The sequence below is a fragment of the Apteryx mantelli genome, chromosome 8 (assembly GCF_036417845.1).
Source record: "Apteryx mantelli isolate bAptMan1 chromosome 8, bAptMan1.hap1, whole genome shotgun sequence".
NCBI lineage: Eukaryota > Metazoa > Chordata > Aves > Apterygiformes > Apterygidae > Apteryx > Apteryx mantelli.
The window spans coordinates 20,286,759-20,306,105 of NC_089985.1; the positions used below are offsets into that span (position 1 = coordinate 20,286,759).

At 35.6% G+C, this 19,347-nt stretch overlaps 1 long non-coding RNA gene across 1 annotated transcript in view; it reads right to left on the minus strand.

The window, feature by feature from the left end:
• Window positions 1–1,083: 1,083 nt before the first annotated feature.
• LOC136992530 (uncharacterized) overlaps window positions 1,084–19,347 on the minus strand; it is a 144,560-nt gene continuing 126,296 nt past the window's right edge. Inside the window, exon 3 of the long non-coding RNA XR_010884813.1 lies at window positions 1,084–1,095. This is a non-coding gene — a long non-coding RNA (uncharacterized lncRNA). The remainder of the gene's footprint in view (window positions 1,096–19,347) is intronic.

Here is a 19,347-nt window from a genome sequence, read left to right on the forward strand (position 1 = left end):
ATGCTCATTGGAATTTCCCATATTGCCTTTCACAAATCATATCTTGGCCATGTACTTAGCTCTTACACACTTTCCAAGTATATATTAAGTACCTCTTACTATATCTCCACTTCCCTGAAAATTATATCCAATTAATCTTCATCTTCCTGGTTCACTGCTGCCCAAAACAGAAAGTATTATTCCAGGAGCAGTTTCACTGTGCTATACAGAAGGGAACTGTGGCATTGCTGGTCCAGGAGTTTTATATCCTTTCCTTATTTATGTACTTGAAGGTCAGTAAAACATTTAATTGGAACACAGAAAAAATGCCACTGGTATCATTGCTGCACATGTGATTGAATGATTAGATTTCAAATCATCAGGCATTGACCACCTTGTATACAGACACTGAAGACTATCTCATAAGCCTTACACTTGGTTTTATTTACTAACCTCCTAAGTGTAGAAGGCAGCTTTTTATGTGGGTTGTTTGCTAAGAGGGTTGCATTGCTATCATCAAAACAAAAATTACAAGAATCAGACCAGTTCAAAACATCAGAAGAGTACAATTTGTATTCATTGTACACCAAAAGACAATAGCATAAAGGTAAATATGAGCCATCTCACTGTGTGAGGTAGACAGGTTCTCGTCTCACACTGAAGAGAAGTCTGAGCTACATAGTAGAGGCTACAGTGGTATAAAATAAGCCCAGTGAGATCAGAGACTACCTGAGTCAATTTAGCCCACAAATGAATTAATTGGATTACAAAAAGCTAGTTTTCCCGATTTATTTTTGCCTGGTTTAAATCAGACTCTATAATATTTAGACCAGTTGTATTTATACAGTTGGATTTTTCAGTGGGATTTGTATTGCAGCCATCAATACAAAACAAATGTAGATTGCATGAATCAGGAGAAACACTTAAGATATTAGAAAATGAAGTTATATGAATTACCTGCAAATCACAGAGCAGCCACTCAACATCTCACAGCATGGAATATTAGAAGAGTTCATGAGAAGTGCTGGGCTTTTATACCAAGCAATACGAAAGGTATTTATGTGTTCTAACAGCTGTTGAATAAGCCATTCTGAAGGTTGTACTGCAGGTTTCTTCCTGAATGTTAAGAAAAATTGAATTGAATCATGCTAATATCCTAAAGAACTTAATTCAAAAAATGGTCTACTGGATTGTGCACTGAACAGGGACTTCACAGCCAGGGTTCTTGTCTCCATTCTACTGATGAGTCACATAAGGAAAATCTTAGCTTTTCCTCTCATGCAAAATGAGGAAATGACAATATTTACCTCCTCTCTCATCTAATAAGAAGTGCAGGAGAACTAAGCATTATGTTGTTATTTATAAAATTACACCTTAAGAGAAAAGACCCAGTAAGATTAGTTATTTCAGAATGCAGTAATTTTGACATTATGCATCTAAAGCTCGTTTACCAAAATTAAAACTTACTTCAGTGCTAACCCAGAATATTACAAATATGACACCTAACTCTCAGTTACCTAGCACTTTCTTAAGCTCCCTATTTATGGTAGCTTAATTAAAAACTTAGCAGCTCTTTGAACTAAGAGCAGCATCATTAGACCTTTGATATTACTATTATATTATACAGACCATTAGCTTGATTTCTCCTACCCTCTCAGCCATGGAAGCGCCCCTTTCCTGAAGAGAGGTGCCACTAACTAATATCACTACCATAAATCCATACTTTTCTGTTGTTAATTTACCCTGTTTGTGTTAGGAACACTTTGACTGCTGTATTCCAGCTGAAACAGCCTCTTGCTTAGTATCACATACACAGCAAATGTGCAACTCACTTCTGAGGAAGATGATGTATTAGACAGTTTTTCTGAAAATGAATAAATATGCTGGATGGCATTCTAGTGCACTCCTACAATGATTACTAGACATGCATAAAGCATGGTTCATATAGATAAACAGTTGCAATCCCAGTAAGTTAGTGGGAACCAAACTCATGCTCAGCATAAAACCACTGGAAATCATGCAGTTACACCAGAAATTAATTTGACCTAGATTTCCTAAATGCATGAAAATAAGATATGAATGTTCTTACGAATTAGGTATTTAGTCACTAGAAACACAAGTGACCCTTCTGAGCATGACTGACTCACTAACTCCTTGTGTCAGTATTACTACCAGGCTACCTTGGAGAGTAAAACACTTTTCTTTATGGATCATCAGCTCACTTTTACAATACTAAGATTAATTATAGGCTCTGACATTGATTTGTAAATCTTTGGCTGCAGCAAATCACTGACCAGTTCAATGGTTTTGGCTGCAGGGTGTAAAAACAGAACACCTTTTACAAGATGTTTCTGATTCAATATCTTCCCAATATAATTGCAATTCTTGTTATGGAGGATGTGAGGATATGAAATATGACCCACATGATCTCCTGCAATCCTTTTTCCATAACACACTGTTTGAACAAACGTGAATGATTTGTAAGTTGTTACTGTTGGCTCTCAAACGAACAATCTATTTCTACTGCCTGATGCTAAACATGTGCCACAGACTTTTGAATTTTCAGAACATTAAATTTGTAATAGTCTTTCTAACATTTTATTATTAAAATGGCCACAAATAAAAGCAATTAAAAATGCTTTTATTCTTCCCTTCCTTGTGAATATTTCTGCTAGGAGCACAACAAAGGTTCACAGCCTGTATTATGTATATTACACACTTTTTGTAATGCAAATTACTACACATATTTTGTTTTCCAGATTTTCAGTGCACAGACCAAACCCTGACAAGGATATAATTTTCAGGAGCTCTTAACCTCCATTGATATGATCAAATTATGAGATGAAGGAAAGGAAAGTGTGACTTTGCAGGACAAGATCTGACATTCCTAAAAAATTTTTTCAGATGCTACTTTCTCACCCTGAAAATAATTCACTGAGTAAGTCAAAATAATATTAACAGGCTCTTTCATCATACACTTCCACATTTAAGATGTTCTTCACGGATTCTGCTAGGTACATAAGAGTATAACATTCACTGTTGTCACGTAAGGAGAATTATTACTGTAGAGGCTCTGCTGCACTACATCAATAAGAATGCTTACAAGTTTACAGAAAATCTCTTCTGTTACAATGTGTTTTGGACAAGGCCCGTAGCATCTGGTCAGTTGTGAGCTGTGAGAACTTTGGTTTAAAATACCAAGGGTTGTATTTTGAAGGGGTTTGTGATTAGGCCTTAAGACCATAAGTTGGCAGTAAGAAGTCATCTAATGACTAACTATCCCAGGCTGCATACAGACAAGTACACCTTAACAGGGTGCTTCACCTCCAAGACATTCAAAAAAAAGATCAGTTAGACAGCAACAACCTGACTTAGGCAATTAGGAATGATCAAGAGCAGTTGAGCTATGAATCTCAGGATGTCTGCATTCATAACTTGTGGCTCTTCCACTGTGAATTAGCTACTAGCATGATCAGCCTTTATTCTAGTTTTAAGCCCAGTGAGGAGGATTATTTCTGGGATAACAGTTTTATTATGCTTATAAAAGTTAGGCACTCAAATCATACTGAAATGCAAAAGTAGCTGAATATCAGTAGTTTTCATTGCAAAATTTGGCCTGGATAAAGATTAAACTTCACTGTGAAATTTTCATGAGACAGAATTATATGCTTCCCACAAAATATAATTTCTTATCATTTATTTCAGGAGAATAAAACTTGATATGCATATGATACAATAGATGTGAATCACTTGAGCCAATACGCATCAGTGGAGTCATTTTGTCTCAAGAGTTCTAATGGAGTTTAAGCTGCATGGGCAACAGCCACTTTTAAACTGTTAATAGCATAAATTATTTCAAAAAAGCAGCACTCTAGCTTAATGACTGAATGTCTGCCAAATTCATACATCAAATCTTAGAAGCATTTTTACAGTAGAATGAAACAAATATCAGTCTATTAGTCAAAATCCTTGCTGTCAAAATTATCAAAGCATTTTTTCCTCAAGTTCTGTAAGGAAGGCTTAAATATTAATCATCCACTAAGTAAACAAAATTTAAATATCTTATTCGATCTCATAATTACATAATTATAATAGCCAAGAAAAATCACACCCTTAAGCATCACAGACAGTGATGCACTGTAACAATCTACACTATTATTCTGATACTCTGGAGTACAAGTGAGCCACATGATTACAGATTTCTGTCTCTTGCTGAAGTCAACATTTATTATTGTACTACTTTTGTGCAATGAAAGCCAGTAATTTTGAGCAATGCTCCAGAGAGGGCAAGATAAATGCTGATCTTCCACTGAACACAAGTTTCCATGGAAAGCCATTCCTGCTGCACTGATAATTTTTAGCAATGAAGATAGGACAGAAAGAACAACCACTGTCAGACATTCCGTGACTTTCGTATTAAGAGTAGCTGTAGACTATAGGCTTCAAGATTAATTAACAGGGAAGTTCAACAGAGGGCAAATTTGCTAACTTTTTAGCTGATATAGTAGAACACACACGATATAATTCACCACATATTTGTCTTCAGATGTTGTCTTTGACAGAATCTAGTAACAATAACATTCAACATCCTTCTCTCTGCATCCACTTACTCTATGCACTTACTCTTCCCTGTCTGGGGCTATAAGATCCTTGGGACAGAAACTGTATTTTTATTCTTTTTCATTAGCACAATATCCAATACAGAAGTGTTCTAATACCTGACCCATGGTCTGGTTCATTACTAACTGTGATGAAATAATAATCGTTGCACTACATTTTTATGGACCAGTTAAAAGTTCAACAAAACTGCAAATGCCTGGAAATACAAAAAGACAACAAGCCTTGATGGTTAATGAAAACTCAGTCTTATTTTGACAAATAGCAGATTCTCACATACTTGCTGGGCTTAACAGTTTTCATCTAATTCAACACAGAGAAATAACTATGACAACACATCACAAAAGTGAGGAGCACAGCACTCCACATAGAAAGAGAAAGTAATTGAAGAACATTTCAATTCAAGAAAACCAAAAAATGCACAAAGTTCAGACTAAAAGACCAATGGTAACATTTTGGAGATGAACTTGATCAGAAACCAAACTGTGATTGGTTTCTTGAACAAAACAAATCAGAGGGAACACAGAACTGTCTTTTGACAGTTATCAATTTTGTCAAGACAGTGGAGCTCTCTCATATTAAAAGGAAGCTTGTAGATGGTGAACAGTACTCTGATGCCATAAGCATGCATTAGAATCCCAAATACCTCAGTCTTAAAAGTCATGCAAAAGTAGCACATGGACCTGTATTCACAGTGGTAATCAACACAGGGCAAGATAACACCCCCAAAAAATGGAAAAGAGGGGCAAGAACACAATGGATTATATCACCTTGCAAGTTTACACATACAATCTATGTGCATATAGCCCTTACTTTAGACGACAACTTGATAGGGGAAATAGAAAACATCACATAGAACTGACAGCATAAAAAAAATGGAAGGCCATCTTTCAGCTATTTGATCTGTTTTTTACATAGACACACAAGTAACTGTGCTAGGATTTTAGACTGGGATGCATCTGTTCAGCAACAGGAGTGAGCCAAGGGGAGGAAAACTTTAAACCAATACTGCAGCTGAATTCTTTGTATTGAGAAATCACATCTTAGAACTAACTGTAACAAACTATGTGCTCTTTTCTCGCTACTCCAAGACAGCTCTAACTGGTAGTTACCATAACTAAACGGATTAGCGTGCTAGTCTTTTTAATCAGATAAAACTTACATTCATATGAATGACAATGTCTGTAGCTTAACAGACATGAACCTAAGGATGCATTTATATAGGTCCCTATGATCCTACATAGTCAAGAGGGAGATGTAAGCTTCTTGCATAAGTTCTCTGAATGATTCTGAAGGTCTTCAAAAGGAACGAGCTCTCCATCGACAAAGGAAGAACTATCTCCTAATTTTTTGGACATCACCTACTTTCTAACAGGTTCATCATACGCTTCAAATTCTGCATAATGTATTTGAATTTGCATGTTTTTCTTAAATATGGTTAAAGTTCTTAGAGCAGACAGGCCTTAAAACACTCCTGAAATAGGAAATCTGGGGAAGAATAAGAATGAGGTCCCTTGTATCCACAAAGTGGAACTGAAAACAGAATTAATACATAGCAAGGAGTCACATTTTTAGAGATATGAAAAATACCTCTCTGAAATCTAATATATTTTTGAAAAGATCACACTCCCACCTCACTTTGTGTATTTTCCAATAAACTCTTCATGGTATGTAATTGTTCCTTTCTAGAGATAATACAGAATCTGGTCAAAAGGAAATGCACAGAAGTAGACATTTGGGACTTTAAAGTTTCATGGAGTGTGAGTAAAGTATGATGCTCCATAAAATATACCTGATTTGCACTATGCTGCTCCAGTTCAGTTATTGTGGTGGAACACATATTCTTATAGGCTTTCTGACTGACAATTCATCATCCCAGTAAATGGGAGCAGCCCTGTTGAAGCTATAGCTATAACATGTCTACACATGTGATCAGATCACATGCATAACAAAAATGTCTGTGAACTCTCCAATGAGAAGAACAAAGCAGATTTAAAAAGAAAAAAAGAAAAGAAGAAAAAAGCCTTTCTATTAAATGTAGGTTTTAAACCTCCCATTTCTCTTCAGAAATACACTCAGTGATTAATTCCTGCTGTAATTCTATCACTTCTGTTTTGAGCTGAAAGAATCTACTTGGTTTGGTTAAACAAAACAAAACATAGTTGGTGGGGCATTTTTTTGTTTGTTTTTTTGAGTTGCACTATCTTTCATTACACTCTAAGGATATTTTGCTTCATGTACTTGGAAGATCATATTTTTTGTCATGTTATTTAAATGTAAGGTGTGTAAACTAATAACCAGCTCTTTTACCTACTCTTCCTCCCAAAATACTGTTCCTTACAGAGCTGAAAGCCTATGTACTAAGCTACATTTTCATATAGATGTTGGTTTGGGTTTTGGGGGGGGGTTGGAGGGTTTTTGTTTGTTTGTTTGGTTGGTTTTTTTTTTAAAGGAAAACACTGTCAGAACACGTTAATTACAACAGTGCCTACTGCACCATCTTCTACCATTGCTTTTTGTAGCTACTGGTTTTTGATCAGGTGTGCTAAATCAAATTCCCTTCAAAATAATTCATTCTTTTTTTCTGCTGACAGTATTCACTAGAAATGATGGTATAAATGTAGATTCTAAGCTCATTTTTTGGCTTGGAGACCAAAAAACTTTTTAATAGACATAATTATTTGATTATTTTCTTAATTTAAGGGAAGGCTGCCAAATACTAGGAGCAAAGGATCAGAAAGGGAATGAACTCCACTCAGGCCAGTGTTATTAAATTTAGCCTCTATGCCCACTTGAAGCCATGTGGCCAGCATGAAACGGTGATGGCAGCATCTGTTTCACTGAGGGAACACTGGTAATCCTCAGGGATTTTATGTTAAAAGCATGGAGACCACAGATGCCCAAGAAATAAAAAAGTGACCAAATGGTTTGGGGTTTTTAGTGTGTGCTGGGGGGGGGGGGGGGGGAATACTGACATAAGGAGGTGACAAGCTCTTCTTCTGAATATTTAATCTGCTGCCTTCAGCATCCTGAAATGGCTTTGGAATCCTTTATAGTGAGTTGTACTGACAAACAGGGCTCACCTGCATGACATTCACAGCAGTCTTCAGCTAATGGAGACTATGGATGCTGACTCAGTATACTGCTCACAACTATTTCAGATATGAGACTATCTGAGACTGTTTCACACCTCAGATTACAGTGCCACCCCTCAAACAACTGTTGTGTTCAGGGCTTTCCAGTGTTACATGCAAAAGAACTGGAAATTGGCTTTCCTTCCATTATAGAGAAAAAAAAATATTTTATATATATTTTTATATATTATTTATATACATATATTTTTTATATATTTATATTTTTATTTATTTTTATATATATATAAATAAAAGGTTTTGGCAGTTCCTTGTGGAAAATTCCTCAATAGAAGGACTAAAGAGATTCATAAACACTGTTCTGTAAGAATTTCAGTGCATGTTTTAGTCAAGATGTATAATACCTCAAGACCTGAACTTTTAAAATGCATTTAAATGAATAATATTCTATAATAATTGCTAGTGATGAGTTTAGATCCAGACTTCAGGAAAGTTCCTAGCACATAGCTATTTTTAGCCTTAATTCTGTAAATACATTTTGTGACAAGTGAATGTTTAAAATCAATTTTTATCTCAGTGAAATAATCGGGCCCATAATTTCTGAAGATCAAAGTGCTGAGAGAAAGAATGGATATCCTCATTTTCCTTCTCTTTAATATTAAATTTATGATTTCGAATATGAGTGATAACCTATTTTGGAATGCAATTCATTACAGAAAAAATACATATTTGTAAAAAGCTTAGACCCATAGGCTAAAACTGATTACAGTGAAGTCTTTCATGAATATTACTTTTCTCTGTGCTATAATATTGTTTTATAATGTGGGTGGTGAGGGTACATTATAGCCAGGATCCAATGAGGTCATGATATTTCACATAGAGTTCAGTGAATAACAGCTGTAAGGGGTAGAGTGGTATTTAATATATGTCCCATTATTTTTCTACTCTATATAGCTTCTCTCTGAAAATGAGGACCTTATACTTAGTGACTTCACAACCTTTTTCTCACTTGAAAGCCACACTGGGTGTAATATTACACAACGTAATAAGAAGAATTGATAAGAAAAAATATTCCATAGAGACTACAGTGTATATAGTTTGAATATGAGCTACCTTGAAATTCTTTCCATCTCCTCAGACTTAATAAGTAATTCAAGTAAATAGTCCCAACTAAGATGTGACATGTAATTTCAAGGAATAGGATAGAGCTCTGAAACTTACTTTGACTTGTGACTCAAAGTACATTGTCCTTCTGGGCACCCTGTAAGAGATTCACTATTTTCCCAAGCTTTTGCCACATTGTACAAAGCACAGTTCACGCTGAAGATCAGTGTGGCAGCCTTAATCACACAGAATGCATCTTTGTATCACATGCAGTCTCTTTAAGCTCAACAGAAATATAGAAGAATTAGGAGCCACTGGGCCTAAAAAAGCGTCATGCTTTCTTTCCAGTATGTTAATATCTTCTTAGGCGTATATATAAATGCATGTAAATAATCTAAAACAGAGGAGGATAAGGGAAAGGAAAGGAAACAGGAAGGAGTGGAAAAATCTGTCATTATGCTTTCCATACTTTACATATAGCACAGAAAGGCCTTACATTACAGTTGTAGAGCCATCCAATAAGAAATAAAAGGGAGCAGGGCACCAAGAAGTAAGGCCTTACATGTTATTTAGCCTGTTTTTTGTTTTTTGTTTTTGTTTTTTTTAATATGCTACTTTTACTGTCTCCTCAGTTTCATAGTCCTGACAGGCTTTAGGTCATTCCCCAAAATATAACCTGTATTTCCCTGTCAGGGCTTATTTTCCCTATTAACAGTCATTCACACTTGGAACTTATATATTTTGCTTAGTATTATTTAGCTGTTCAGTATCTTCCCTCCCTACCTCCTTATTATAAACACAATGGCCATGACGCTTATCATCACAAGAACGGTGGTTGAGAAATGCTTGCCTTATCTGTCTTCTTCCATTCACTAACGTCACTGGGATTTCATTACCACAACTAAACTTATGTCTTCAAAGAATTTCCAAACTGGCTCATCACCTCCACACATCATTTTCCCATACCAGCTGACAGTATTTAAGTCATAGTCTTTGCATGACCTTAACCCCTCCGGCTTTCAATAATTACCAACATCTAGTGCTTCATTGTTCCTCAGCATCTGGTTGCTTTTTAAATGGTTCAAAATCTGGTTCTACACAAACTGCTCAGTTGTCTCTAAAACGACTGAGTTTTATTCATTCTCAGCCGTGTCCCTCTTAAGATGCTTGTTAACATGTCCTCTGTTCTTTTGTAAATGTAATCATTTACTAGAAAATTTTTATTTTTCTCCTTTCTCAGACTCTTGTGGATATTCTCTGTACTGCCTGTGGATAGTTGGGCAAATTTACCTTGTCAATGCATGCTATTCAAACCAGTTATTTATTATTTCTGGATTATTTAACCCACTTTACCTCTCTTCTGTTAGGAACTGATTCTAATTCTGATGGCAATTATCCTTCCTGCATACGGTTCTTTGGTTCTTTTTCTATGCTGTTTATTAACCCCCCTCTAGTTTTTGTAAGTCTGAAAATAATCCTGTAATTTTCCGGAGTTCTCTTCATTGTATTTCTGACTATATAACTTCTTCCATAGATTTCAGCGCTGTTTAGACTTCACACCCTTTGTTAATTACTGTCTGAGATTTCTTTCTATATTTTCATTTCTTCAGAATACTGTTTTTCATTTGTGGCTATAAACATTTTATTGGCTTGCCACAGAAATCTCTCTTTTACTACTATTCTTGTAAGATAGGGGATCAAATCTCAGTTAGTTCCCTTTAAACTTCAATGTCCTAAGTTTCTTGTGTCTTAAAGCTGTAAAGTACGAGCTAAATTTGATACGATCTGGATGCCAGCATATTTTTCTGATGTTCTGAAGCTCTTCTCCACAGTGTCTCTAGGTAATATAAAATTAATTAGTGCTAATTAACAACTGATTAATCTCATTTCATCATTAGTTTTATCATGAAAATTCACATTTTATTATCAATTTTCACGTCATCCTCCTCTTTCAGAAACACTAAGCATTTGCATTTGAAGTCAATATAAGCTCCGAGTGCTCCCTGACTCTAGAAAGCAATATCTAGAGTTTATGAGCATATTCTGCACCATCAGTTAGAAGATTAATTACATACATCACCACATTATAGTCCTTATTGTCTGTTTGAGGTCTGATAATGCCCTATGTCAGGGTTAGGACTTCTTCCTACCATTATGATTACAACTTCAATATCATCATAGTATTCAAAGGCCCTGATCCTGCATAAATACAGAAGGAGGGACTCTTATTTTGTGTAAAGCATATAAAACTGAACACCTCACACTGCTCTGAAAATCTCAGCCCATATTTTCTCTTCCATCTCCTTCATCAGCAGCATCCAGGGCCACTATCACTCAAGTAAAAAGCTTCCCTCAGCAAAAGCAGGTCCAGCCTAGAGCAGGGCATGACATACTCAGCCAGTGAATCGCTGACAAAAGTAAAGAGTTTTTTTCTCATATTCAGGAATGACAAATCAGTTTATCAGTGTGATAAATTATATTAAAGCCCTACAAATTCCACTTGCTATGAGCCTTCTTGTATTTTGTCATTTGGAGTATTTTCTGTCATTCACGTTCTATCCAGCATCTTCCCTGTCAGACTGTCTGATAAATGGCAATGGCTATTCAGTGTGGATCTAGAGGCATAATCATAGTAACAGGAACTCTAAAAATGGCACACATGTGCAAAAGCTTTGATGTCCAAGCTGCAGGGGAAACATGGCCTTTATCCTTGTAATGTGCCTGACAGAGAAGCTCAGAGAAAACCTCCATTTCTCTTCCATCCTAACAGCATGGTCTGCAGGCAGCAGCACTACTTTTTACATCGACTTGGGAAACTAAACCAAGATGAGCTTTCCAGCCCTCTATTCAGCTTCTTGAGTAACAATTCAAAGAGGTCAAACCATCTCTGCAGGGCATGTAGAAAACAGTCCTCTTAAAACTGCCTCTGCAGTTGAGCAAAGGAAGAAATACCAAATACAGAAAAGAATCTGTGCAAAGACTGCATTTCTTGCTGTGCTGGCTTTCCTTCAGGTGAAACCCCGGACTTTCATGGGCTGGAAGAGGCTAAGAGCTCGCACTGAGTCTGATCTCTCTGGGACAAAACAAAAGTGACAGTAAAAAACAATATGAAAATAGAAGTTCACTGTTCACTGACTTTTTTTTTGGTTGTTGTTGTTATGAACACAAAGGGTTTTGAAGACTTTTTTTTTTTCATCTCAACTTATACACTGGCAAAGATAAAAATAATAATAATTTCCTGTGCTTATACACAATTTAAATTCAGTGGTTTACATGTTAAGAAAGATCTTGCAGAGTGTTGGCAACTTTTTAAAATGAGCCACTGTTAGTCAGGCATTCAACAAATCCTGTGTATGAAAGATAGGAAAAAAGCTGTAAACAAATCTAAAATATTAGCAAAAATATAAAAAAATACAGACTATAATGTCCAATGCACCATTTCAAATAGTATTTTTTTCCTGTACATTATTGACTGAATTCTTTATAGTGTGACAATAATGATATAAGTTGGTCTCTTACACAGGTTTCTAGCTTATGTCCATAAATTACTATGTTAATTTTTCTAATTTGCTCCATTAGGAAAAAAAGTCAGCAATTCTCTTCACTTCTACTATTCTAACATGCTTCACTTGTCTGTGAGAACTATAATTAATAAAAATATACTACATTTATCTAGGACCATTCAGCCCTTGGGATTTCCTTCTGCGCTGGAAATTTTACAGACATGTAATTCAAAGCTACTAAACACATCAGAAATGGCTATATGGCAACTTCCCAGAAAAGCAGAACATTTGGTTTGCATATAAAAATATATTTATTATGAATTACAAATATGATGCTTAAATGTTTACAGGGCCTCAAAGAGCTTTGACAGAGGGATAGAAACACAACCATTTGTTTCAGGAATAGAAATCATAACAGTTCACTATTTTCTAGAACTCTAGAAGTCAACTTCTATCAACTATCTATCAATTACGTATCATTATGCAACTGGATTTATCCATCGTTCCTTGCACTTCCACTGCATATTTACCCATCTTGTTGTCAGAGTCATTGCTGGACTGCTTTCTGTCCTTTATTCCTGCTACCGTATTAAGCAACACAGTTTTGGTTGTCTAAATTCCTCAGTTAAGTACACATTAATTCTTAGATCTGCAACTGCTGTTAAACTTTCCAATAAATGGCTGATCTTCACTGCAAATAGAAACATTTTTACTTCAAGAGATGAAAGCTTTTTTTCATACAAAAGGGATTTAATCACTTGTGTAGCTGTATTCACAGGCCTAAGCAAATTATTAGTATTGGTATATACCACTAATATATGTTATGCTTCATAAACAATATATTGTTTCTTAATTTTTCAGAAACTGAAAAATTCAAAGTTTAAAGACAAAGTCACCATTCAATTTCTTTCTGAATATTAGTCTCCCAAATATCTTGGGGGTTAAAGGAGCTTAACTTTGGAATGCAAGCAGAGGACTGAAGTTGAAACCAAGAATCCAGAAGATAGTGTTGGTAGGATTTTGAAGTATATGCATATGCAGCACTTGCAGTCTTCTCTAGCAGATCTGGTTAATTCTCTTCACAGTTTAGGAATGCTCCTGGATTCCATACTGACATAGTATTTTGCATAGTTTTAATTAATTACTAGTACATTATCCTTTCTAATATTCCTGTTCGTTTGGAGATTGCCATGTCCTAGTAACTGATCATCCATGTTTATTCATGCCTTTCTAATTTTTCATCTGGATCACAAAAATTCAACAAATCAAACTATGATGCTACCAACCGTTAGGAAATTCTGTCCAAGAAAACTGTTGTCCTCCTCCTCCGTCAGGCAGGCAGAGCAACCATGTCAAAGGTATCCATAATCTTCTCATATACCCTACACAAGACTTCCATAGAAGCTAGATCCAAGTTCAAAGTCTAGTCATATCTTCATATTATTCAATAGCCTGGACCAAATGCACCAATACATCAGCTATTTCTAGCTGAAAACTGGGATAGACCTATCTAACCCTCAGCCACAATAAATAAAGCAGGAGACCAAAATTTCTCAGGAGTCACATCAAGACTACAGTACGAGCTGCTAAAAAAACATGGATGATATGGATGATTAGAATCCCCTCTCCCCTCCCAAAAAAACATACTCTCTTTCATCTTTCATCATAAGGTGAGCCAAAATTCAAAATCCTACAAAAACAAGCTTCATATTACAGAAGCAATTTCCCCTGGAGAAAAGTAGGGACAAAATAAACTACATATGGCCAATCTTGGTTGTATTGTTTCATCAGTGACTTACTGAAATGATCCCAAATGCTATCAAGATGAAGCACCCAGAAGCTGAGAAAAAGAGAAAATACTGTGAGGAAAGACTCTCCTCAGACAGTATTTTGTTTCAAAGGCCTTGCTCAAACCTCAGAAATTATTAAAAAATATTAACCTAATTAGCCCATCTTTCAGTATATACAATAATGAAATACGGGTACCAGAAGAAAAATAAATGAACTTAGTCAAACGTGCTTATCACATGCAGTGTTTTCTGGTTTCAGACTTGATCTCCCTCAACAGCATCACCCATCCAGACATGTTCCACTGATGACTTGTTCCATCTCCAAACTTCTGCCAGAAAGTGATACATATTTCTGCTTGTTTTACTTTACTAAGTGCTAGTGAAAACAAAAGACTAAAATTACCTGTACTTTCTCAAGCACCCAGGATTGTTTTTGTTCCTGTAAGTAAATTTTTATGTACTCTTGGGAACTGACAGACAGACCCAACAAATACCAGCTACACAGACTTCAGGATAACTCACCCACCCCAGCATCAAGAGTCAAGAAGAGCTAATAATGAGCCATACTCACTGTTCTCCTCTACGGATGTATATGAAGTGCATTTTTAACACATATGTTACAAGGAGTTAGAAAAGAGTTTAAATCTCAGTACTGTGTGCCTCCAGGGAGAAGTTCATTTATCATGGTTAAGTAATTTAAGTGCTTTACTTATAGTCATTTTAAGTACTATGTCCATCAACAGCTGCTATATTCACCTTTAGTAAATGATTGTTTACTGTCTTGCCAAATCAAAACAGTGTCTAGCAATGCCCAAGAGCTATTAGTATTTCAAAAGCATCTGTATGTGTCAAGAGAAGCCAAAATTATAGCAGCTAACAATATTCTAGAAGGAGCATTAGAAATTAGTATTGTAATTATCAAGTTTATAAATTGTGGGAAAACAGAAATAAAACAAAATACAAATACTTCAAGTCCAAAATAATTTAATTCTCTGAGGTATTTAGGATTTGCTCTGATACAAGGACAGCCTTCAGGTTGGAACTGAACACTGTGAGCATGAGAACACAGTTCAGAACAGCAGTGATGGCACAGCACTGTCTGTATTCTTTGTGCACTGGGCAGGAGCTTTGCATTTCATACATTATTCACAACTTGCTGCAGTCATTCAGCAAGGTCAGTACATACATATCCCTACCATACAGTAATGGAAAAAGATGACATATATTAGGGAATAAGACAATACAAAAATGTGGGCTGTTCTGCTCTACATGAATTCCAAAGCCTACAGATGCTTTTGAAGCCTTGTTCTGTGTCAGGTTAGAACAGATGCTCACTAACAACCCATTAAGTGACACGTGAATTTAGTGGGTGGATCTGACTGATGAGGGTTACTATTTCTATCCCCTAACAGCTCTGGGGAGTTAATAACAAATATAACCAAATATAATCCGGTTATAAATCAAGATCTACTTACATACCAGACTATAACTTCAGAACATACTATATGTTTATTTATATTTTTATCTCTTTTTATCCAGTTTCCCTTTCCAATGTCTCCTGTTACTCGAGGGCTCATTCTAACCTCAAGCACTCTTTCCTCATTCTCCTATCAATTTAGATTTACACATATTCTTCCCTGGGCTCACCAAAGCATTTTCTATTACATTCCCAACAGAATTCTAACCTTCCTCTCCTGGTTTCTTCCAAATCCCACTTTCTGCCATGGCCAACAGGAACATAACTTTCCTTACCTGCCACTATATCTCAGCCTTGACTTAGAAGGAAAATGCTTAGGTGTGAGACAATAACCAGATCTCACCGGCTGGTCTCCGCTACCAGCAGAACCAATTTCTGTCCTGGCCTCCATGCTTTCACTGTGATGAGAAACAACATGGGGAAGAAAGCTGCTGCATAAACGACCAGTTACATAACATGGATGGAACAAGAAATGCTCCTATTCCCTCACTTCTAATGCTAATGTATTTTGTTAAAATACCTTTTCAGAACTTTAGCTAAAAAGAGGACAGAGTCTTCCCACGGCTTAAACAAGATGTTTAGTCCAGACTATGTGTAGCCATTTAAAAATAGGCCATCGCAGCTTATCTGAGGTTTCAAAGGGAGGTTGAAGTGAGACAGAAACATTCTAGAGACCACACCAGAAGGGATTTTGATTCAGGGGTTTCAGGGATCATTGCATGGGCCATCTCTTTCAAATGACAGGCAAACTTTTGAAAAAGAGTTAACATAACAATAGAAACAACTAAGAAAAATAAACCAGATCAGCCCAAGCTACCTCACGTTTTTTTCTTCAGGGTGAACTTGTGATAAATGTAATTTTACAGAACATTATAAATTCCTCCAGGACTGATTCAGAGATGGTATATTAATGTTTCACAATTTATAGGAAGAGTAAAAAACTGAGACATTTTAGACTTTGAGAAATTAAGTCAGTTTTTTGTGTAGCCTAACGTCAGCTGATATTCTGAACTTTTTAATATAAGTTGGTGGCATATTTTAATTAAAATAATTTTTTTTTTATTTGAAGCCTACTACCACCACAAAATTTTCCCATTAGATTGTTTCCTAATGTTTGCTAATTTAATTCTATACCAATTTTAATTCTTATTTTATTCTGACTTCAAAAGATACAACTTCCATTAAAACTTCCCTTGATATAGCAATGGTCTTCAAGGATTTGCTTTCTATTTGTTTTCTTAAAATTTAATTTATGATTTTTATATCAACATTTATATTTTCCTGAAAAGCCTTACAGGGCTAACTCTTCAGAAATCATACCACCAAATAATCCATAAGGACACATTCCAGTTTTAGATACACTGACTTAAACCTGGAAAGATTTTATTGACAGCCTTTACTTTCTAGTCCTAATATTTTGCACCCTTTTTACCCTGCTATAATGATTTTAAAAGCCTTCATAAATATGCTAACTCATTTATTTTTTTTCCCACAAGCACATTTTTTGAAATAATAGTGTTTGTATTCAAGATGAAAGTATGAGAAAAGCTGATATTTTATATTATGCCATATACTTTTACATACTCAACAGTCTATTCTATTTTCTCCTTTTCTTCTCAGAGGGTGAGATACACCCATGTTCAAAGATCCCACATAAAACCTATGCATTATTCATATCATATTCAAAATTAGATCCACCGCAATAAAAACAAGGAGCAGGAAAAAAAGCCCAGACACTTCATGAAATTAGGAATAACATTTTTAAAGAACCAAACACCAAAATGAAATTTGACCAGGCAAATTAATCTCAATGAGATTCCAAATAATGTAAGAATCAAGCAAAAGGAGGAAATATGAATAAATAAAAGTTTCTTTAGATTGTCCCTCTATTTTCATATTATCATTCCACATTATTATTAGCTAGGGAAGTTTAACTGGGAAAGGTGCATTGGTATCAGTGCAAGTCTTTGAGACTATGACACAGGCCGATGTCAAAACTTTAAAAATACAGAGTTTACTTTTTTCAGGCCAGCTATTTCCCCTCAATATTCTAGAGCCAAAATAGTTTTTGTTGTCAAAGGAAGGGATGTTGGTAGAGACAGTTAAAATACTGCCCTATTACAGTGGAGTAGAAGTGCCCTTATAAACACAAGGTGGCTACTAGCTTAATAACTAACACAATTTTTCTAAGCTTTCTAAATGCTGTATGTTGTCCCAGAAAGTGGTGTATACATCGATATTTTATTTTCTGGGTTATAGGGATTTAAATATGGGTGGAGTCAGCGTTCTGGAAGGCTGCAGAACACTTTTGATTAGTCTGACCACTATTAGTGAAGTTCTTGGCAGGCGAGGGGAGGGGGGATAGCAGTTCTACACTCATTTCTGTAATTTTTCTATACTGTGACTAAGCAAAGAATGACCCGCCTTGCTCCCAGACAGGTGCAGTACCACAGAATCCCTTCTTTCCCTCTATTCTTTCTATTCATGGGCTCCAGGGCCCGGTTCCAGCCCAGTTCCTGCTGCAAGGATTTGCATGGCTTTCCCATAGCTGTGGTGTTCAGTAGTGCTGACATAGATACCTAGTTTTTGAGAGATTTAGTTCCTAGGATTTTTTTTCCTACAGGATTTTATTATTGTTGCTCTCAAATTATCAATGTTACACAGGAAAGTGAAGCATTACAAAGATTTTAACACAGGTTTGCTATGCTGTTATGTGTTATAGAAGGAAATCCTAGAACACGTTTAAGCACCCTGAGTAACAAGTGACTGCTAACAAGAGTTGTGCACATCTCTCTCTGCAACACATAAGTGATAACTTGCTTTATGGGAGTTAGCAAACAGACTCTAGCACGTCTGCTTTTGTGTCTTAAAAGACCACAGGAAAAGCCACTAACAACAGAGGTGATAAGAATTTCACAGCTCATCCTGCAGCTCCACTGCAGTTTGTATTTATATTTTATTGGCAATTCCATTTTGATAATTCTGAAACAACAGCAAAACAAGGAGGAAGTTTTTAACATTTAAGAATAAAAATTGATTTTGAATCTGTTTCAGATGTTTCCCTTTATTTCTGCTTGCTTGTTTCACCTTAATTTATGTTCTATATGCAGACACTGAAAGATGCAACTGAAATACTACTTGCAGCACAATAGCCAAAATATCAGTATATGCATGCTAGTGAGTTGGTAACTCTGTTATCCCTTATTTTACAAGGGCTTCCTACAAGGAGTCATAAAGGCTAGGTAAGTATTTTTAAAAGTTTAAAAAACAGACCCAAGTACCACTAAGCTTCTTTTATAATTGAGAATAGAGTTTTTCATGAATATGAATAGTGACACTAAGAGACAAATATTGTATTCTCTATAATTTAGTGGATAACATCAAAAGAATAGTAAGGTGCTACTGCATGATAGTCTCCAGCTGATATGTAAATATAAAAGCAGCAAAGAGGTTTATTTTCAAAGCAGAGGACACTGACATTGTGACAATATTCTACCCTAATGATTTTATTTCTGCTATATATAAGTAATGATGTAGATCTTAGTATTTCTTTATTGAACAGATGTTAGAGCACTAAAGTGACAGTTGCTCGCTGTACCATCTTGTGTCCTGAATGATTTACAGAACACAAACTTAGTGAGTGTTTCAGTCTTTCATATTCTACTTTATCAAAAGGTTATGTTTTAACTTCATCTAATACTTTTGTAAAGTGTCTGCTCTTAATGAATTTTGGGGGAATTTTTTTTGATTTTTTAATTATGCCAAATACAGAGCAGCTTTTCAAA